At 41.1% G+C, this 23,902-nt stretch overlaps 1 protein-coding gene across 1 annotated transcript in view; it reads right to left on the bottom strand.

Moving 5' to 3' along the window:
* The window catches only part of LOC131890640 (tachykinin-like peptides receptor 86C), a 46,806-nt gene that overhangs the window by 9,733 nt on the left and 13,171 nt on the right, over positions 1-23,902 (bottom strand). The gene's annotated exons all lie outside the window — the stretch shown is intronic.

The following is a 23,902-nucleotide window of genomic DNA, read 5'->3' as shown; positions in this document are numbered from 1 at the left end:
CAAATGAAAATTTAATTATCGATGATCTCGAAGTTTGACAAAATTCAACTTGCTTTGAATGAAATGGTTTCTAGGCCGTAGGAAATAATCATTGTTTTCAGCGAGATGAGGATAAAAAGTTAGCCAGCTTTGCTGCAGCTTGAACAAGTTTTAGATGACGATAATTAGTATAATTAGCTTTTAAAGATTGCAAGAAAAATATGATGTTTATTCGTGCCATCGAAGCAAATCAATTATACGCCTTGGCAATAACTTTAAACACAGTTAAGTCGTTTTTCTACTAATTGCCGCCGTATAGTTGTCCTACTAGCTGACAATTACAGCCTCGAGCGAGTCCTTATTTCGGTGAGGGATCCTGTTGTTCTTTGTCTCAAGGGCACCTCACCAGAAATACGAGTTGCAAGGATTCAAATCCGGGAATGGCGGCGGCCAGAAGTCCTTTGGCCAGAAGTGGGCCATGTTGTTCAAGCAGAACGTCTGGCGTTTGGCCCACACATGCCTCTGTGCACTGTCTTGCTGCCAAACATAATTGTTGTCAAGGTAATTTTCCTTCAACCATGGCAGGATAGTGTATCGGGACACCCTCGGTGCCAATTTTCTGGTCGGACCGAAATAAGTATGGCGGCACTTTCTTCCCATCAGACCTGCAGACACCAAGGACCATAATTTGCTAGGGATGTTTGGTCCTGAACACTCCTTGGACCTCCCCCTGTTGGTTTGCCAATCAACGGTCGTTCCTCCTGTTGACCACTTGGTCCACAGTGAAGACTTTCTCGTCGGAAAATATCCTGATAATGTCAGGATGGCTCTGGATCCAGAATCGAGCGTTTTCTTTGCACCTTTCAAGCCTACTGCTGTTATTAGAAAGTGCTTTGGTGCCCTAAAGTACGAGTACGAGCCCAATTCCTTCTTGATCGCCAACTGAATGGTGCTCCCGGTAACATTAAGCTTTTTGGAGCGGTGGTTCATGCTGTTGGTAGGGTTGGCATCAATCTTGTGCTGAAGGTTGTCAAGAAAGTTTGCTGTCCTCTTCTTGTTGTGGCCACCAGAACCAGGAAACCTTACAGCATCTTTCCCCTCATTTTTGGCCTACTGAACCGGCCGGACAGTGGGGATATAGGCTCCTACGATACTGGCAATGGAGGAATTTGGCTTGTTGCTCACTTATCTTCGGTCGTAGATAAATGTTTGACGTATCAAATTAAAATTAAATGATGGACAGATACAGCTGAGTTATTGGTTTTGGAATTGAACGCTCCTTTAAAGCCCGAAATTCAAAGGAATAAGGTGGACATTTTCGCTCGACTACCCTGTAGGTTGGTAGAAATGTTCCGACGAGAGTGCCCTCTCATTGATCAGCTTATTGGCAAGGTCAAAAAGATGTTTGTGAAGCATACTAGGCGAAATTTTGCACCTATCTGCCGCTTGATCTTGAGCTTGATTCTTTCATTTTAAATTACATGTTTTGTATTTTAATGAATTGAAGTGCATGTCTCGGGTTAAAAGCATATTTCAGTGCATATTTTGACCAGTCTTTATGCATGTTTAATGACATAAACCGAGTTTTTTATGCATATGTTGGCCGTCTTTCCTCATAACGCTACCTGTTAAAATCATGATCACCAAAAGCTTTCAAAGAACTTGTAAATAAAACATGTGCAATACAATACTATATGTTTTGTTTGTAATTCGTTCCCCATGTACGGAGGAAGATCGCAAGTCAAGAAACCTAAAAGTATGCCTGGCCGCAAGCAAGCCAGATGATCAGCTCTTTGAACACATGGATGACATATGAATCCATGTTTGGGAGTAGTTTCAATTTGTAAGGGGTGCAGATAGTGTACCTAGATAGTGGATTGATCAATTAGCTTCAGCAGAAAAACCAAAACAAACCCGTTCTCAGTCTTCGATAAACTTTATGCACAATGCGTACAACAAAATCGATGGAGCAGATATTTTGAACTGAGTGACTCGGAAGTTTGGAATTGATTTATTGACGTTCATTTCCAAGAGGAATGGATCCCCTCGTTTCCCCCGGGATGAAATATTGAAATTGCAAATGGGTTAATATTTCTCTCCCCCTCTTTCTCGATCTGGCATTTGCATATTTCCGCGTATTTCCAACAATAACAATTGGGTGCGAATATTTATGAGGTGTTAGCGTTAGTGACGGTGTTGCACAGTGCACACTGCACGGTGAACACGCACCCATACACGCTCACTTCCATTGACACCCATCGATGTGTTTGGCGGTCGCTGGGCAACATGGAGATGAATTCCCCAAACAACGTATTATCCGCACCAACCGTGCGTTCGCGTCGTGTTTTGTGCACCATAGAGCTTAAAAGAGGGGATTTGGAATGCTCCAACTACGTCCTACCAATGTTCGTAATGTGACTGGAAGGGGAACAGAGGAGATCCTTTAGCTGTCAGTGAAGTAGTCCCATATAATCGGGTGACCAGAGCATTTGCGAAAGATCTTAGGAACGAAGGAGTTCCAAATCAGGCGATTATGTGCTAAATCCCTCTTGAGACCACTGGTCTAACAGGCGTATCTCCGTGTCTGCAAATTTATCTATGAGAATCAGCCATTTGTCTTACAGCGTTTACCCGCCTGACTGCACGATTGGACCGAGCCCAAGTTTCTCCAAACCCACCTTTCCATATGGTCACAAATATTCTTCGAGTTCTATGGAGGAATCATTTCCCGTGATTCCGTGGTCTTCATCCAACTAGGTAGTTGGAGATCCTGTTACATATAATAACCTGAAGCACATGAATACATACGTGAGTCTTTCCATCAGCAGTCTATGTACTAAATTAAGCATGGAATAAGCAGATTCTGAAAGCCTCGTGAAAGAGTAGAGAAGAGGAGTTCTTCACTCCATTTTAGGAGTCGGCTGTTTGACCAAAGTTTCCGAGGGATTTTATTTCACCTCATTCCACCCTTTGAGTGCAAGTAGTTTTGCATCACAATGTGTCTGAAAAGAGGAGCATGGAACAATTCCAATCTCTCCCTTCTCCCTCTTGAGATTGAAATGGTTTCAACTCTTTTGTACCTCTCAAGAACTAGGGAACTCGTTCATTAGACCCCAACTGTCGCGAAAAAAGCAGCAAGAACAGCCAGAAATGGCTCATCCTGTGGCAAGGTTATGACTGAAATGTTTGCGATGTTCTCCACCATCACTAGGTTGACCATCAAGTTTTGAAAGAATAGTATAATACGACGGTTGTATAAGGCGTGGATGACTGTATTCTGTACATCCATTTGCTGACTGACGGGCTGAGGTGGGCACTTCATACTGAGATGAAGAACTGGACACCTTCACTGGCGAGTTTTTCCCCCGACTTTGTCAATAAACCATCACGAAAACTTCAAAAAGAAAGGAAGAAAAGGCAAAAGAAGACGAACGAGAGAAAGAGGGAACAAGAAAAGCAGTTCTCTCACTCACTCATTCTCAGTGGGGGCTGGTGGATAGCTAGCTAGCTTGGACACTGGCGCAGGAACACAAGGAGGGGCAATCTTTTCTCTGCTTTTTGCGGGAACTTGTCATGACACTTAAAACCCTAAAACAGAAGCAAGTAGGAAGACAGAAAATGAAAGGCCTCAACGTCGAAAGAGGGAAGCAAGAAAAGGGCCCACTGATGATAGGAGTTGATAGATGATAAATCTCGTGCACCACCTCGACACTCAACAACCTTCATTCACCAACTCAACCAACCTCAGAAACGTGTTTCGCACTGAATTTAGCTGGAAAATAAAGAGAGCTGTTTGGCTAACTACGTACAAGCTATGGTTTGGGTCCCCTCTGGTCTTAATTTACAAATTCAAAGCACTACTTAGAAAATTTCTATTCTTGGCGGCAGACCTTATCCCTGCCTTTCACTCACTCGAGGCATTGCATGTGAAATGGATTAGAGGTGCATTTTATAAGATACCATGATTAGCCTTTATCTCTCCCTCACATTGTGTTCTTTGTTGGCCACATTTCCTCTTTCCTCTTGCTGGCACATCCAATTTCATTTCGAGCGGAAAAGTGTGAAATTTAGTACTCTCCAGCATCGCATCCAGGAAGATGCGACAGAATGAGAAGTGGCACTAAACAAGAAAATATGAGCTGAGTGTCGGAAGTGTTTTTAGCGCCAACTTGTTCGTAATCATATCATAATTGTTCAAAGTACCACGAGAATGTAGTCTACAATGTCCTACCCTTTTTGTTTGTTTTTACGGGCTTTTTCTAATATTAAAATGAAAGGTTATAATTCGTCTATTAATTACCTTTCAATCTCTATATGATATTTGATCAACCAACAAGAATTGAGTTGGCAGACCGAGCCAGTCCTTGAATGTAGGGTTGATCTTGAATGCTATCTAAAATTGGTCCAAGTCTGACTTGAAAGATGCAACCGGATCAACAAGGCTTACGTATTCCTACGAATATTAGAGGGAAGCAATTAACAAATGAAGGAGCCCGAGAAAGAAGATATGTCATTGTTCGAACTGGCCTGATTCTCGAGGACTTGAAGGTGCTCTCAATACGCACATTAAACCTCTACGGTCACAAGAATTGACCCTAAATCCTGGTTGGGACAAAGCTCATGGATGCTTTTGAAGACTTTCAATATCAGATACCTTTCGTACCTTCTCTGAACACTGTACAGTCCTTACTTGTTTAGTCTCTCCCATACTAGAGCTCTCTCAATCCTGTGATGTTCCTAGTGAAACATCTTTGACTTGTTCGAGCTTTTGCAAACCTGCTGAACTCCTTGGAGCCCAAATGGGCAAAGCATGTTCAAGATGTGGTTGAACAATCGACCTGTACAGAGTTATATCGTGATGCTATCTCTGGACTTAAACGTGCGATATATCCAACCACACATTTGAAAAGCTTTACCACCTTCAACTGGATATGATCATCGAACTTTCCATTATTTTGGAGGACTACACCTAAATCTTTCATAGATGAGACCTGCTCAATATCTTTACCTCATTATCTACGAGTGGAGTATTCAAAGTAGTGGACCCGAAGGTCATTGAGCGGAATTTCATTCCGTTCAGGGCCATATTACTCTTAGTAACCCAAAGAATAGATTATTTCTAGGTCCTTTGCAAGGCTAGTGGAATCTTGGCGCATCCCTACCATAAGCCAACTTGGTATCGTAAGAATAAGAAGATAGAACTACAATGTTTACAAATGGCTAAATCAATTTCTATCCTCTGCTGAACTCTGAGACTCGACCACCTGCCCGCCCCACCTTCCCTACTTGTTTCGATTGGTTGACTGAATCTGTTTTGGATTCAGTTAGAAATGGTGGCCATTTCGAGTGGGAAGTACATGTCCGCAAGTTCTGATGTAATGTCTTAGTCGAGATCAAATTAAAGTTATCCTTGTTTCAGAGTCTGTCGACAAACTGTTGGCCTACTTTGTTCAGTTAATGTTCATCTTTCATTTCCTAAGAGCGATGCCCTTCTGAAGAATGACTTGGTCGACGTGACGTCAAACCTTGTACATGCACTTACACGCACACGCACACACACACACACTCTACCATTTCAGAACTCACAGGGATCAAAGCTCGAAAAACAGTATGCCTTGTATGTCTAGAAAGTCCGATTAAAGTGGCGCCCACGCATATTGGGCCCCAGTAACCTGGCTGAGGACCGATTTACCCTGTATTTTAGGAAAGTCAAAGGATTCGTTCCTATGAAAGGCTTGGTCTTTAATCTTTGAGAGTCATAATCAAGCTGTAGAAATAACGGAATCGGGATAGTGCAACATGTGTCGTGGAGAGTTGATTTGTATGTCACATCTCTGCAGGATAAATGCTGATTTTGATGAACTATTCAAGATCTTGGAAAGTCGGTCGTTCGTAGACGCCCGAGAACAGCAAAGGGCGGAAAGCCAGAAAGAAATTACAATGGCAAATGGGCAATCATGATGGAGTGGATCCACCAGAGTATTGCACCCTCAGGAATTGATCTCGCAGCTGAATGTGAACTTAGCCTTGGCAATTAAAGGCCATTGATCCCGTAATGCATTTAACCATAAGTGGAGGCCTCGCGAGACAAAAATACGCATCGTTAATTGTTCCAGTTGAGCTTCCACCGATCAGTTCTCGTTTTAAGAACAGTACATTTGGAGGCCTTTATCTTGATTGTTCTATTGAGACTTTTTCATGCCAGCACGTGAACTCTTGATGGCTCGATGCTAGATTGAAGGTTCTGTGCATATCAGCTTCGTCAAAATTATGACTCGTATGATATTCGTTCACACAGAGTTAAACCCGTTCCCCTTCTTTAACAATATCAAACCCCCAAACCATGAGGCTGTCAACATTCAAGGCATGCTTATAAAATTGCCTGGATTTCTTCGACCATTGTTCATGGCTTCAATTTCCGTAGGACAATCGCTGCGAAATTGGGAACAAGATGAAAATTGAGAAAGCGTGAACTTGGACCGATAACAATCGTCTCCTCATCGGAAGAGGAACCCGGCCATCTCTTTCAAAGTACTTCGACTGACACGATCCCAACCAAGTTTGAGTTCGTCGAGATTGAGACCCAATGTGAGGGCTATGGTCTGTTCTGCTCTGACAATGGAACTGATCCCCTCTGTGCGCCAGTTCCGAGTGACTTGCCACCACACAAACCAATGCCATTGAAGAACGAACCAGCTCGATCTCTATGCTACCACATACGAATACAAACAGCCATGGCCATCAGCTCAAAGCCGCTCGCTTAGGATCTTTCTCTCTCTCTTTTCTCTCTCTCTCTCTTTCTCTCTCTCTCTCTCTCTCTCTCTCTTTCTCTCTCTCTCTCTGTCGCTCTCTGTCTATGATCAGAACGATGATGCATTCATTCATTCTTCTTCTTATGTTCGGTGATCGACTCCATAGGTTTTAATTAAAAGTCGCCTGCTGCACTTACATGTTATGGCCATCGCTGCCTTAGCTGCCTTAGCTGGATATCACGGACACATTTTCGTAGTAGAGCTCCTACGACTCCAGCCACCACCATAGATGCCACCGTACTTACTACATTATGGTATACATATACATACCACCATGGCGACAATGAGTACCATTATAACCATTATTATCATCAATATACTACTTTAATTCTCCTACTTCGCCTATTGGTTCTGTTGGGACGGTGCTTTGGTCGGTGTGATTTCCCTTGTTCCAAGTTCCAATACGGAACTTCTCGCCCCTATCCGAATATTGCATCTTGCCAAGAGTACTTGTATTTCTGATGAGTGTGAAGACAAGAATACGGCCGTACATCCAAAGTGCCTCCCAAAAACGCTCAATCAGATCCTGATGGATGGGCTAGCGATCAGATTTGAGTATACATATTCTAATTTGTTGATGTGGATCATCTCTCACGGCAAGAAATAGTTGGTAATAGCATTATCATTACTCAAGAACGCCTATCGTATAGAGAGACAGGCTTTGGGTCAAAATATCATATTTTTATTTTTTGCCCGAATCAACCAATTGCACTCTAATTTGCTTGGACCATCGACAATCTATTTCAAGCTTCATCATAATCAAAATTCTATATCCACTGATGCCCTCTCAAGATTCAGTATTATTATACGTAGGGCATGAGAGTGACAGCATATTGAGTCGTTTGGGGCCGAACATGCTCATTCTCGTCCTCGCTACGTCAATCCCCATTAAGGGTGGTTCTGGCATTACTTTTGCGGGAAGAGTAGCCAATGTTAGGATGTCTGAGTAGCAATGCTCATGAGTCCATACAGAGAGCCTTTGATTTGGGTGTTCGCCTCAACGGACATCAAAGACACCAAACTCCGTGAAAGAGATATCTCACTTTGATGTTCCATGTCCAAATGTGTCACGTTGCTCTATGGTCTCATAAATCGTTAGTGGGTACGTACTGAGTATTCAATTCTGGCCTTTTCATATCCTATTTACTACTAGCTCACATTAATCCAGTACAGTTCTGGCTGATCTAGTTAGAAAATCAAAGCAAAGATGGATCCATGACGGTCAGCCGCCAAGAAGCAATCGGAGGATTTTCATAAATTGCTTGTGCTATTCCAAGATCATTCTTTTAATACGTGCGAGAAAAAACCCAGAAATAATTGAAGCGCTCTATGCGAAATATTTGCGGACTCATGGTCATCCCAATGGTTATTGTTGAGAGAGCGTTCGACACAAATCTTGTCATTCCTGCCGCCTCAATCCAATAAGAAGGCAGGAAGGAAGTATGTATTTACGTACGTAGTACATACGAACCAAGAAGGAGGGCAGGAGGAGTGACGCTTCATTTCTTGTCCTTAAGATCTCCCTGAAGACAAGTGTTCCACTTTCAAGTGGATTGGGAGTCGGTCCTCCTTCGAGAATTCAAGCTGTCAAGTTGGAAAGCGATGGTCGTGCTTTATCTTTGTCACATTGGTACTCGAAATCTTGAAGTTTGCCTTCCCAGGAGAGGCAAACTTAAACTTCAACAAATTGTGTCTCCCAACTGACGATTGTACAGCAATTGTAAATGATTGCCCCGAGTGAGCGTGGAATTACTTTCAGAGGATCGGATCGCTACTTGGTTGGATCGAAATGAAGCTGTCTGTTGGTGTGCCAAAGATCAGGGCATTCTAATTCTTCGGTCGTTGGAGAGCATCATCTCCCCCGACTCAAAGTGACTGGGCCCGAAAAGTGGTCACGAAAATCGTGGATTCAGGTTCGTGGTGACATCTATGTAAATACCTATGGCGGCGATCTTTTATCAGTATTGATTCGGTGAAAAAAAGTATGTTTTTTGACGAGCAAAAACTTCCATCTTATTCTTGGGCTGTGAGAAACTAATCTCCTCCTTCTCCTCCATCTCATAAACTTCCTAACATTTATGTTTAAGCTTTTGAGGGTACAAGAAGGTGTAGCTATCAAAGCAGTTTTGGAGAAACACCAAGGCTCTAGAAAATAACCAGAGTTTTTGATGATGATGCACGAAACATCAAAGCCAACGAGTCTCAATGAATTAGGTTCAATTTCTAATCATTCGTGTTCAGAGAATTGAGAGTTGATCGGACTATTTAAGAAGGTCCGAGAATAAAAGGTTACAGTCATCAAGCAAGGAATATGATCATTTTGAAAGTGAACCTTCATAATTGATAGCTTTCAAGTCTTCGAGTGATTCTTTATTTGAAGTTTTATTCACGACAATTTCTTGAACAACTTCGAACTGATCTCTCAACATTTGCCTTTGGCTTTGCATTTGAGCCACAGAGAAAAAAAATCTTAAGCCTTCATGAAAAAGTGACAAACCTTTATCTTCAAAATTAGTATGCAATATCTAATCCTCAATCATTGTATTCAGCTCTGCAGTAATCAGGTTTCAATTCCTATGGTTCTTGTTTCGGAGATCACCTCTGAAATATACACGAGTACAATCGGACTATGGAAGGAAATTACGAGGGACAATTAAATCGCTATTTGTGCTCTCAAGAGAATAAAATTTTCAATAAATTGTTCAAAAAGCAAGTTAAATAATCAACCATTTTTCAATAAGCATTGAGAATTGACGAAAAATGTAACTAATATTTTTAAATGTTTAAATTGAAAACTTTCAATATGCAAGAAAAACTGACTTTAGTACAAGAATAATTATTGCAACATTGTCGATCAAATGTCTTAAATAATAAACGATATGTTGTAAAGTGTCTCATAAACGCTCAGAAAATGAGATTTTTTTTTCTGCACGAGATAATGCGGAAGCAGCGTGACTTCTGGCAGGAAGTAGGGTAAAAAATAATGATATTTGAAATGGAAAATTTTGAATATGGCCTCTCACGTTTCATCGTCAAATACGTTTTCTAGCATTTGCAAATGTTTTCTTCCTTTTCTTCCAAATTGTGATCCATTTATGAACCTAGACCCGTAAATTTCCACTAATTACACAATCCAGAGACCTAATAAATATTGAAGATGAAATGGTTACCTTCGGTAGTATGTTTTGAAAACTTCCTAATGACTATTTTTGAGCTCGAATTTGGCCTCCAACGTATCTGATGACCTTGCAACGCTAAAATGCGTAGTTCTGGTAAGGTGACTCCTTTCGTTTGAATTTTGCTTTGAAAGTGCTATCAATCTCAGAGGAGAGTTTCAGTCATCATCATCATCCGATGGAGCGGTATACTTGTCTTTTCTCGAGGAAATACAGTTCTGGTACGTCATTTTTTGCTCATCGTACCTGGTTCATAACCTACGAATATCTAAAAAACATAACCTCAGTCAACTCATGAAAAACTCTATGAAAAGTTGACTATCTTTCTTGCTTGGATTTACCTGAGTTCAGTCTTGACGCATCTTCTAGCCTTTGAGTTCTACTACGAGCAAATCTACTCAGATATCCACAAGCATAAATTGCCTGACAACCAAATTGTAACAAAGGAAAAGCACAGTTCATGAAGCGGTACATTGACGTTTTTCGTATATCTTTACCTTAAAATAGATCCTAACTCGAAAGCTTTAGCTTCCTAGCTAAATTTCAAATTTGGCAATAAAAAGAAAACTAAATAAAAGCCAATTTAGCAATGACGGCAACACTGGTGGGAGGGGGGAGCAGTATCAGTATTGTTATAAACATTGACCCTTTTATTCGCATTTGACATTTGACATTTGCTTTTTAGTCAAAATGCTCGATAGCCATGAAATTTCATCCAGGGAAGCTCACAGTTCGCTCAATGCTAGAATAATTGGCACTTTACACACTCAAACATTTGACATATTGAAAGAGTGACTTTATTTCTATTTTCCCACTGTTGGTAGAGAAGCTGCAGCGAAACAATTTCATTTTAAAAATCAATACACACTCCATCCAGCAGCCTCCACTACTTTGTTATTTAAGTCCCATGCTTATGAGCTTGCGCCGTAGGTTGAGTGTATCAATCAACCTATGAAAAGATGAAGACTAGGGGTATGTGTCTTTTATTAGTATCATTTCATGTCATTTTTACATCAGTTTCATTTATAAAATGTGGGTGTAACCCTTTACAGCCGCTACATTTGGCCCCTTAAACCTGAATTGGGACACAAATCATGGATACTTTTGAAGAGGTAAGTATCAGATCCTTTTCTGTCTTCTTTGAACGAAGTCCAGGTATTCCTGACAGCTTTGTTCGATGCAGCGCGTGTGCGCATGTATGAATCTCTCCGCACTTCAAATCAGTCGTGCTCTGTTACTCGAGGAGTGCAGAGATCCTACCTATAATTTCACATTGTGAATACTGAACCACACGATTGTGAAAATATACTACTTTTAAGGCTTAAAACAGCGACTCTTTTATAGTCTTATTAAATGGTGCATCGTTGTAAATTTGAGTCGTTGAAAGTATCTCCAAATTCTGAGTAGAGACCCCAAACGCAACATTTTTCCATCAAAAAGCTGGCTCTCTTCTGGTACATTACATTAAACCAGTTTGAGTGAATAGCCTGAGCGCCCTTTTTTGGTCTAGCATTCGGGCTAAGGGCTAGACGAAATTTTACTCGACCCACTCAAACCAGTGATATTAAAGGCTAGAATGATACAAAAAGTATTTGGGCCAGACACGAGCCAGCTACTTGAAGCATGCAAGAGCAGATTTTTTGCGGTTATAAAAGAGCTTAAGCTATAATCGTCATCAAAGTGATGGAAACATTTAACAGATACGGCAGGAATAGGCCATGTCAAGTGAAGGAAATTCAGGGAAAAATATGGTCCGGCACCCTGATTTGGGGCATTTTGGGGAGGGAGAACTAAGACAAACATCACAGGCAACTCACGCCATCCGCTTTATGAATTTTTAACAATCGAGTGATTTTGAGTGAGCTGTGTAACAAAACCCAACAAAATGAACATGTTTGGTGCTAATCGGTGAACTCACTATCAAATTGACTCAATACCATATTGCTATTTGCTTCAACAAGCAGGTAAAATGGAATGAATGTCAAAATATAATGTATGCACAGTGCTGTTTGGCTGGGCATGTATGTTGTCCTTGATTTTACTCCATGGAATAATGTCAGTTGTTTATGAACGCGTTCACTTGACAAGCCCTATAATTCTCAGTTCAGGCTGACATCCTGAGATTTCGAAATTACCTCGATTGCGTATTCCTATGATGCTCCGAGTGAAATGTTTTGGACAGGCTCGTATTTTAGGAACTTGGATTTTGAATTTTTTTCCGTTGAAGGTCATTTTACTCTCAGCTACCCAAGAGTAGATTACATCTAAGTCAAAGTCAAAGTCAAGAAATGCTACTGGAATCCGGGCCCTTCCTATCCCAAACGAATTCAGGATCATCAGCATAAGAAGAGAGACTGACTTTACTACTACTAACTTTCTGAAGTGAAGCAGTGAAGATGATAAAAAGGAGTGGCTCTAAGAAGGAGCCTTGGGGAGCCCCTGCCTTGACATCATGTAAGCCACTAAAGGATCCTTCGACCTCAATCAAATGCTTCTTACCACAAATGAAACCAATTAAGAATCTTGCCTTGAATCCCAATCTCATGGAGCCTGTCAACTAAAGGACCGTGATCTACCTTGGAAAAATCTAGATAGACTACATTGACCGACTCATGACTCTCTAGTCCATCAGTGACCTGCTCTATATGCTCAATCAGTGGGTGTCTTGCTAAAATACGCTTGGAACCCATGCTGACTCGGAAGAAGGACTTCATAATTTCAAGACATTCAACAAATTTGAACTTCATGATCTTCTCAAACACCTTCACAATATTCGAAGTGAGAGAAATCGGCCTATAGTTACTGGGGAGCAACTTGTCTCCCCTTTAAAAATTGGAACAACGTGAGCTAACTTCAGAGAAGAAGGGAATTTGCCCTGGTCCAAGATGCAAAGCATCAAGTATGAGAAAATAGAAGCAAGAACCTGTGAGCATCTCATCAGAAACTGAGATGTCGTACCGTCTGGACCGGGAGAGCTCGTTAGCCTCAAGTTTCCGATGGCGTTTGTTTATCATTCAAATATCATAGGAGGAAATGTGAACACTTGTGATGAAAAACCGCGAAACCACACGATTAAACATCGGTCAAAAACACCGACTATCTTGGGAAATTTCAAACAAAGCGATTTGGCTAATTTGAATTCGGCAAAGAAGCAAATTAGGGATTTGTTGAAGCAAATGGACGTCACCACGATTATATAAATATATTATGAGGCGCCATTTTTGTAACGCATTTTTTTGTGCTAAAAATGTATCAAAAAGATTGCATAAATTCGCAGATTTCATCATTTGAGGTTTTGTTAAGAGATTTGTATTGTATTGGCCGTAAACGCTGAAGATTCATTAGCCATCATTTTCTGGCGATTCCTTTCTTCCTGGAAGTAGTGATGCTAAATATAGACAACTACCTATAAGATTAGAATAGTTTTGGTACTACTTCCTTTGTTTTATACCTACAACATAGCTTGAAAGACAGTCCATCTCTCTTGCAGCAGAAAATAATGTGGACAGTAAAAGCGTAGTTCACACGCAGAGCATTGGTTCATTGCCTGTTTGCTTGTGCATGTATGCATGCTTGTATGTAGCATCACCACCCCTCCCTCTGCTTTGCTTTATTGGTCTCCGTTGGGGGTGTCTGACCAACAAAAATTGAGTTAGCCACGTGAAAGTCCACTCACACCAAGGGGATAGCATCCAGACGGCCTCATTGTATGGACATACGAACTTTATGCGAGTGAAAGAAATATAACATTTGCCCAGGGTCTTGCATTTGTGGACTTGGTTAAGGCAAATTCACACTTAAACGCACTTTTTAATCAATAGCTTTTTACTGACAAGCATACTTCCAGGGCTAAACAGGATCACTTTAGAGGAAAATACAAATTTTTTCAAAAAGTTAATTCTTGCATGCTTCAAGAGGGGCAAGGAGGCTATTCGAAAACCCACATGTTTAATCATTGTCTCGGTTTACATAGGAAGGTAAATTTTATTGTATATAATTGTATATGTGAATGAAAATATTGGACACTAGATTTTGTTTGACGCTTAGTGGAGGAGTAGAAATCAAAAAGAATAAGAATGGTTTTTGCCAGATTTAGACGTTGAAAAAGTTTTGCTTCTAAAACAAGACGTTAGCTTCTCTAGTTCAAACCTTTTTCATCTCTATGATAAGTACTTTGAGGGTCCATCCAAAGAATTTGGCATTGTCTCATTTATAAGGCCTAACTCAAGGTTAAGCTGATAAATGCATCAGATTACAATTTCATCATTCATTTTTTTTTGTAATAATCAGTTTCATTCTAAAACTGAAGAAGATATTTAGATTTTAGAGAATATTTCAAAAACAAAAATCGTCTGTCATGTACTGATCTACTGAGAAAAATGGTATAATTGTAATAATGCAGATGTTTTTGAGGCTGAATTATATTTTTAGCCCTCTTGAGTTCAAGACAGAAGTTAAGAAACCTGACTTTACCGATGATTTTATGGCTCTTTGCAGACAACCACGCTTGGCATGATACCACAGTGAAGAAGCAATGACAAAATACGCAGAATCAAGAGTGTTCAATGAACACTCAAGAGTATTCGACATCAGTGGTGCCCTATGATAACTATTTCTGTCCAATGGCAACTTTTCGGCACCTTTCTTTTTCTTTAATTTGGCAATTATGAATCGGAGCTTGAAATTTCAATATGTTAAATGACTAGGGTCTTTTACATTCTAATTATCTGTGCATTATGTATGCTTCTCCCTGAATAACTTTGAAAAGACGACGAGGATCAAGCGTCATCAAGTCAGACCAATTTGATCTGCTCCTGTTCGCCTAGTGGTAGCTCTTTTTGTAAGATAGTTAATCATGGGTTTTTATTCTTAGATTTGAGCCAAAATGAATTGATTTTCATGTGATAATTGATATTGCAAACAAGTTTATATCAAGACTTCATCAACGCAAAGAGCCAAGAGCTGTACTTTTTATGCCGCACAGATCTGTGCGGAAGCTTAGATTTGTTGGTATCCTCAAAAGTAATTTTCCAAAGCAATAACGAGCAGCTCATGAGTACGTATAACATTAAGTCAAGAAATGGAACTGGTTGTAACGACAACAAACCAGTCACGATATGGTGTGCGCTAATGAGTGATGACCCCGACCACGCAACTACCACAACGCATGGACATGGATGAATGACGTAGTCACACCCACGGTACTTAGGGCCCACACAAACAAAATATTACTTGAATATTCCAAGGACGAGGAAAGATACTGCTGATAATAACACCTCTGTCAATCGTAATACGAGCTATTAATACCAATTAAAGGATCATTTAACTTGATGCACACAAAGTAGGCAGGAAAATTGCCCTGAATTTTGATGCGTGGCGGCAACGTGCATCCTGAGTACAAACATACTAGACTAACAACATCAAAAAAAACACGAATGGGATTCGTCAAACATCAATTGGAAAAACAGAAACTAAACATGGCTCAATTTTATTCTTGCTCCAATACAAAGCCTAAAAGTCGAGGCAAGCCACTTTTATGTAAAACTAATCCAGTTTATTGGAACTAGAAGCCGCCAAGGGTTTAGAGGCGTTTTAGAAGTCCTTGGCATTATTCCCCGACTTTGATCTGAACCGGCATTAGTGACCAATCACCAACATGCCTGGGTGATATCTGGTTTTCCATATATTTTGAATGACATTTTTCGTGGTCAGCGGTGCCAGATATTGAATGTGGTCAAAGCTATTTAATAGTTTGAGCTATGTTTCAATTTAGCAGCCTAATGACCCAATGATGGAAAACATGTCAAGTAAATGGATTACATTTTGGAAGCACCTGGTACCTGCGTCGTACAGTACGCGTTGAGAGAACTTGCAGATCAGTCTTTGTGCGACAAAGCTCAGGTTTACATAGTAACAGCATTCCATTTCGCATGACATAATCTTTTGCATGACAATCCATAGTTTAGAGCGTTTCTTTGAGGTCCCTTCTTGATTGTCCAATGTTTGCCTTTTGCTTCGCTTTTATCAAACAACTAACAAATAGTCAGCTGTCATAGGTCATGGCTCAGTAATCGCTTTACATGGACGTCTTATAGTTGGGCAAAGAAGTCAACACATAGTAGACCAGATGTGCTGGGAATGAATGGGCCTCGGTCCGCAGGTGGGTCACGGAGCTTTCACGGAACGTTCCAGAGAATGGACTGCGAAACGATTGCTGACCCTGGTCTTATGCAAAGCAACTAAATATAGGTACATAGATTCGTACAGTGTCGACTTTTTCCTCGAGTTCTCCACGTTGCCGTTTGTTGGGCCTTGGACCAGATCAATGGCACAATACAGGCATTATTTGGCCGTTAGATGCAGCGTGGGGGAGAGGGGGAGAGAATCTAGAACCCCAGGATGGCCCAACGATCAGCTCACGAAAACCCCAGACTCGGGTATTGTTTGAACATCAGCTTCAGTTTGAGCTACAAGAACTTAGATTGCTAATTAAAAAAAAAACCTGGATATTAAAGCAGCTACAATAGTTGCAAAAACGTGGCTAGTTAGGAAATTGTGTACCTACAAGCTCACAAATTTGAGAGTCTTCCCCTAAATCTGGTCAACCTGAAGAAACCGTTGGCAAATTGCTTGAAGTTATTAATACCCATGTGAAGCCTTCCATTAATACATGTTCAAGTGGTCTTGGAGAATAGGCTTGCATGCACAAATAAAGGAGAGCGAGACATGGCTAGGTGCCTGTGCAAAGCTTAAAGGTGTTTTGTTCTACCCGTAACTTTCAGTTCTACGCCATGCAGCTTTTCCCTTTGTTGGGATATCTCCTCTCTAGCTCACCCTAGTGTCAAACATTGGAACGTGATCACGACGTATGCCATTCGACTTTGACGGGCGTTGGTCTCAAGGAGAGTGCCCATTCGTCTCTTATAAATTAAAAAAAATGACGGATGAACGATCGATCAAAACAGACCTCCTTACATCACCCTAGTTCCGATCTTAGTTCCGATCACACAATGAACCATCATCACTTTGCCATCTTAGAACAACGAAGTGACAGACAGGGTTCGATACACACAAACACACAGACAAATACTCGGCGGTACACGGGTGTGCTTGAAGGGTGTTTGGAGCCCACCAGGAACACGCTTAGAATAAGTACAAAAAAGCATAGGAATCATCTCAAGGGATACCAACCAACTAGACGATGATGATGATGATGACGACGACGACGACGATGGGAACATGCCTTGGTCCTGCCTGCATGCATGATTTTGATGATGTATTGGTCAATTGCATAACTACTCCTTACATACTACATCTTACATGCCACACGCGACCAATAGCTTTCCATATTCCTGGAAATCTGTCACAGTATCCAACTCTCTACATGCAGAGTTAAATATTCTCCATAAGAACCTGCGCACCAGCTGCAGCAACTACTACAACGACAACACCACCAACTTGTGGAGTGAGTGTATGAGTGAGTGAGTGAGTGAGTGAGTGAGTGAGTATGTACGAGTACATTACATTTTGTGCGTATTTCCGTTTAGCGGAGGAGGATAATTCTACAATGCCGCCAAAGCCAATACCGACCAAAGGTAGAGAGAGTTATAAATACTTAATGGCTAGCCAAGTTACGTCTTTCGACCTAGATGTATTTGAGGGGATGTGAAAAAAAATGTCGATCTGATGAGATTTTTGTGTCCAGGCGAGATAGAGGCCTTGAAAATCTAATACCACTCGTGCAAACGTATACATTCTTAGTTATTTCTTAGTAATCATTGAAGTTTGCCTCAATGGACGTTCTTCGTTCTGATGCAATGGTAATCGCTCAATAAGAGATTACTCTAGCAAGCAACTCTAGCAAGGAGCTCTAGCAAGGATGAGGATTTAAAAAGTCAGTATGATTTCAAACTAGGTCAAATCGGAATGTGGCACTGGGTTTGGGATAATGAAGAACCGGAATCAAGTGGTCTAAATGTGAACCGGGAAAATTTTGTTCCAAGAGTAGTAAGTGCTCTTGCTTGTGACTTTATTGGCTTGAACGCTAGTACTGGTATACCGTAAGGGCACATCTCACAAAGGCAAAAAGAAATGTTTGCATTATTCCACGGGAATATGCCCTTGGTTGATATTGGAAATGGGAAAATATTCACTTAATAAGTCGATACTACACTACAGTACAACTATCACGGACTTTCCATTCTCTTTTTTACTTACTTTGACATGCTCATCTCTCTTTTTTCACAATTGACTCAAGTCTTCATGTATCCGAGTGTTCTTTTAAAACTAAAGTGCAGCCGAGCGGTCCAAGAGGCAGAGTAAAGTAGTGGGTTCAAACCCCGGCCCCGGAAGTAATCCTGGTTAAGGGAGTCGTGGTGTAGTGGTTAGCGCTGTTTCCTTACACGAGAGAGGTCCCCGGTTCGTATCTCCTCCCCAACCTTGCTAAAAGAAACTTTTATACGCTAATCCTGCCGACAGACGGAGAACCAAAACTAATACGGACACGACACTACCTATCGGAAAAAGTATAAGGACGATGTTGATGGCTGGCTTCTCTGGCCGGGCGAGGCTCATCCCTCCGACCGTAGCTCCTAAAAACAAAATCGCATTTGTTTCCATAGACGAGTATCATAACAATGGGCTTTTCATCGTCTGTAGTTGACAATTGAGAGTTCAAATATTATCAATTGGATTTGTATCAAGATGTTTGCCATCTGTGTCGTAAACAATGTGCTTTGCGTTGCAATGAACTTGCTTTCCAGGAAAACATTGTTACAGGATAGTTCAAAATGAATGAAAGAGCATACCAAGCGTACTAAATCTCTGTTATGATTAGGCTTGCCGAAAGTCAATGAAGTTCGAAAAGTACTCACGACAAGTCTAGCTTATCTTACGTTTGAAGAAAATCTTTAATGAATTTTTTTAATAGGATAGGATCACACGATCAGTCTGTTGGCTTTTTTTTGCGCCCAAGCGCCATCTTTCGGATAGGTAGGGATGTGTCAAAAGTAAAAATGACACCGCTTTTTCAACCAACAATTGAACTTCTGTATCAAAGCGAACTTAATTTTTTATCTTTTTATAGTTTCTAGCACAATCCTTTGTTGTTGTTTTTGTATGACAGCTCCGCTTATTTCGACACTATTGTATTTGACTCATGCCACAACCAAAACCTCGACCCATCCCTACGTAAGTCAAAAGGGGGCGCTCAAGTGCAAAGGGGTAATCAACGACCCCCGTGAGCATGTCCCTTTACGACAAATTTTAAATCAAATCCGACTGGCCCTTTTTATACATTGTGTATTTGACCAAAGGGAGCATATCTTAGCTTAAAAAGGGAAAGATGAAATCCGCCAAGAAAAAGCCTTTTAAGGCAACAAGATAAAAAGCACAAGTGGAATCTATCTTTTTTCTTGCCCTGATCATAAACCGAAAAGCCTTGAAAAAAGCTCGAGTCACGAGCGCATTTCTTTTCAAATGACCCTTGATTCGACGACAGACCTTGGTATATTGCTTATTCAACAAACAAGATAATGCGTTTATTTAAATTTCCAGTTGGATAATTGCCCAATCATAGACCATTAAACTCGAGCTGTTGGGATTTTTTAATCATAAGTGTTAGGTAACACACATAGGTGTCCCGATTTTAAAAGACTCTGTACACAGAGTGCTAGTTGATATCTGTTTTGTTTCAGTTAAGGAACAAATCGTATGAACATGGGCCCGAAACGAACAACGACATGCATACTCATATCGAGTGGTTTCTTGCCGATGCTATTATTTAGACATGACGCAATAAGGACACCACCATTACCACCACCTACAATGAAAATCTCGATTTCATGCCGCCAAGCTAAGAAAGTAAACTTGGATCGTGTGACCGATTGGCCCTTAAACGAACCTTGTTAACATAAGTGGGACAACTCTTCTGGAACGGAGGAAGTACAACAACGAGCCAAGAAAACACACGAGGACGTGGTCTTGGCCGTCTTCATCGCAATCGTCTTCTTCGTCGTCCTTGTCCTCGTTGTTCGTCGTCATCGTCGTCCACTTGACAGCTTATTTACTCCGTCGTAAGTCGCAACCCACGACCCCCCCTCACTCGAGTTATTTATCCTCAAAGTAAGACAACAACCAGCAGTCCTCTTTGGTTGGCCTTTCGTCGGAGGCCTGGAATTAGGAACACCGACTACTGAAACCGCATGTTAGCCCTTCTCCTGGAGTAGGACCAAAGCAAACCATTCAAAGCAAGCAAGCAAGCAAGCTAGCAGCAAGCAGCCAGTCATTCCGTCGGCCACTTTTGACTTTGAAAACTAGGTCACACATACTGGACATGTCAAAACTGTAAGAAGCATATTTGAAAGTTGACTTCTTCACTAAATTCGCCGATCAATTGTGGCCATTGTGTTGAACTTGGAGTCAGAGTTTCTCAGCCGGCGGTTGACCAATCGAGCGCAAAATAAGGACGAAATCGAATTTTGACACTTGACACCACTCCTACCATTAGATCGTGTTGCAGATTTGCGGGTAACAGAGAAAAACGAAGAACGGCGGAGAAGGCTGCGAGGCTCCCGGAAAACAGGGGCGAAGGTTACGAAAGTAGTCTTCTAATTTGGGACAACCACCCACCATCAGCCAGCCCCGGGGAGTGTGGTGAGTGCGATTGGAGGCATACAAGTGTACTAAAAAAGTGTTGACTCAGACGCTCATCTCGTCAAGCAACGTAAGTACTCGAATCATTGGAGAGGAGCCACCAAATCTACTACGTAGAGACATGTGGAAACCAACATTCTTCTTCTTCTTCTTCTCCTTCTTCGCCTTCTTCGTCTGTTGGTGTTGGTGCTTCTGCTCTTGCCGTGGTAGAGTGCTTAGTGGGATGGAACCAGTTAAAGTTACACAAAATGTAAAGAAAACAGCCAATTCAGGTCAACTCCCAACACCAAGATCGAGTGCCAAGCTTCCATTCATCCCAAGGTTTATCGAACGCAATCCTCAGGCAGGAATTTGGGTAATTCGCCAAATCTATCTCGCGTGGAGCATACTAGTTCCCCTTTTGAGGAGCTCAGTGGCGCTCCCTCGGCAATAAATTCTCCGGAATGTCCCAAGGGTCATCTGACATTTTTCGTACAGTCGCGTTGACCTGAGCTAAGCCACGAAATCCATTGTCCCATCAAGCCAATGAATGGCGACGACCACGAGGGTCGAGAACGCATATTTTAGTAAATATTGGTGAGCGCCGGGCGGCCTACCCACTCACGAAGCCTCAGTACGATACATCATGCTGCTGTTGTATGTAGGGATTACTACTAGGTACAGTTCTGTTCGGAGGTCACAGACTTGATCAAAGACTCCCACTATACGTATAACATTTTTGGAACTCTAAGCAATGCTCTGACGCGCCAGAACCTCCGAACTTGTGCCAGAACATGGAACAAAGATAGCTCAATTAGGTTATCATGGGTGTCTCTTTTTTCCCTACAAGGAAGTCGTCTCGTGAGAACTTGGAACTCATGAATGACGAGGTTAAACATGATGACAATATCATCAGACTAATAGAAAGAGTGTAGAGTACGGTGGGCGACGAGGAACACGGAGTCTCTCCGAGAGATCGTCAAGAGCTGAGCAAATATTGAAAGAAAAGCCACTCCGTAATGGAAATCTATGTAACGTTGGGAAACACGTGTTAAGAACACGCTGTTTTCAAGCGTATGTGAAAGGATTTGGTCCGCTGCAGAATCCACCGACATTCATCATTTCCAGTGTTTTGACCACGAGAGGTTCGACTTCGACCTTTTATTATTCATCAACTCGCTCCCCTCTCTACGTAGATGTGGATCACCCAATCCAGAGTTTTGGCATCTTTCCCTTGCTCTAAATTGCCCTCAGAATAAACTGACCAAGATCGCTCTTTGGCCAAGCGTTCTTCTCATGTTCTTAACAATAACATTTTTTACAAATGATTTATCATGTTAGTCATTCTCATACCATCTTAAAGTCCAGTATGAAAAGCAGAACTCCTACATTTTGGTTAATGATTTGAGATATCGAAGAAACATCGCAATGCATGAGACCTTTGAAACGCGTAGTGAAGTAAGCAAGATTCTGCAAATGGAAAAGATGTCACGCTGGAGCCAAAAACGTACCAGGTTTGAATGCAAAAAAACGGTGAATTAATAAACAAGACAACATATTGTTGAAGTCACAATTTTGCTGAAGTTTGAACTTGAGGTCGAACAAACGATAGCATTTTAAACACATTGGAACGAAAAGAGTCACCCTGGCAACATTAACCAGAAATGTTAAATTACACCTTCGTACAGTCAAACTTCAATTTAACGATATTATCCGTCAGAGGAGAACATGTCGTTAAATCGAAATGATCGTTGAATCCAAACTTGGCAAAACCGAACTAAATAAGAAGTGCGTAGACTGGCCGCTGCTAAAACCAAAAGATATCACTGCTAAAACCAAAAGATATCGCTGCTAAAACCAAAAGATATCACCAAATTCCCACCAAGTCCCTGAACATTAAGGTTCGTTTCAAAATCAATTTAATCCCTCACAATATTTCCTTTTACTTAGCCCAGTGGATTTTGAAGCAAATAGATTTTGTAGACTGGGCGGGCCTAAATCTGGGGCAGGCGTAGTTTGACGGAAGGTGGAGATCGGATTCGGAGCAGAAGTTACTTTAGCAAGATGGATTTGGTGACTAATCAAGTGGTGGGAAAAGTCTACTCGAAGGACCGTTGATTTTTTTCATTTCACAACGTAATCTGACATTTCCACATTGTATGCCTTCAGAACAAAACTTAAGATTTTAACTCATGTTTAACACCATGTTAAAAAATTACCTTGCCTTTACAAACGCGTCCTGGAATTCCGAAAGCTCGAAAGTCCCCTTCTTATATTCCAACGATAGGGCATAGTTTTAGTTCGCAAATTTTGGTCGCCCTCGTGTGGAATCTTTTGTAGGACTTTTTAATACATTTTTGACAGTTTACGATTTTGTTGACATTCCATCAGTGTAACTGCCTATTTTTTTCAGTCATTTGTCTCCTAATTTTGCCGAAATGGTGCCTGGAATATACTGTACATTGTTAAACCGGATTGTCAAAAGTATCGAAGTACCAAGAAATCGAGACTTGCTATGAAGTAAATATTGGTTAAGCAGCAAAAATATCGTCCAATTGAAATCATTGTTAAATCGAGATTTGTTAAATCGAAGTATATGTACATGAAATGCAAAAACAAATACATAAAAAAAGACGGTACATGAAATAAAGTTTTAATAGTAGTGCATGATAGATTTTGATGTATTGACCGTTACGATAGTTTTTTGACTTGAAAAAACCAATCCTACAAGAAGGCTACATAGGCTTGATTGTAAGACCCCAGAAAGTATTCATTTATGCTCAAACCTTCATTGCAGGCAAAAAAGCGACTTGATTATTGTGGCTAATGTGGATGCTATGTTTGCAGCTAAGCCACCATCAAATGTCGAGTTGTGATCCTAACATGTCATAAAATTGGGGCACTCGTCTCATAGACTTTGTACATGAACAATTGTTCATCTAATAATCAGATTTAAGAGGATTTAACCAAATTCGAGTTGCAAGTGTGCGTAGAATTCCGGCATCTGCCTGAAATAAGAAATTAAATCCAATTCTAACTGATCGCGGCTTATCACGTACCATGCCATGGAAAGCATTAGTGCATTTTTATTCGATCCCTTGTGGTTCTCTAGGTCGCTGCCAGCTTCAAGCTTACTTTATGAGGGCGTGTCGATGGTCTTAAAAGGCTAAAAGTACTTCTTGGCCTATGGATCCCTGTCATGATTCATCTGACCTCCTCCTCCTCCTCCTCCTCCTGCTCCGCCTTCTCTGCCTTCTAGCCCTCATACCAAGCACTTTGCTCGGCATTGGCAAACCTCAAGCA

Source organism: Tigriopus californicus, chromosome 11 (genome assembly GCF_007210705.1).
Source record: "Tigriopus californicus strain San Diego chromosome 11, Tcal_SD_v2.1, whole genome shotgun sequence".
Classification (NCBI taxonomy): domain Eukaryota; kingdom Metazoa; phylum Arthropoda; class Copepoda; order Harpacticoida; family Harpacticidae; genus Tigriopus; species Tigriopus californicus.
The sequence above is the reverse complement of the archived record's forward strand: the minus strand, read 5'-3'. Positions and strand labels throughout refer to the sequence as shown.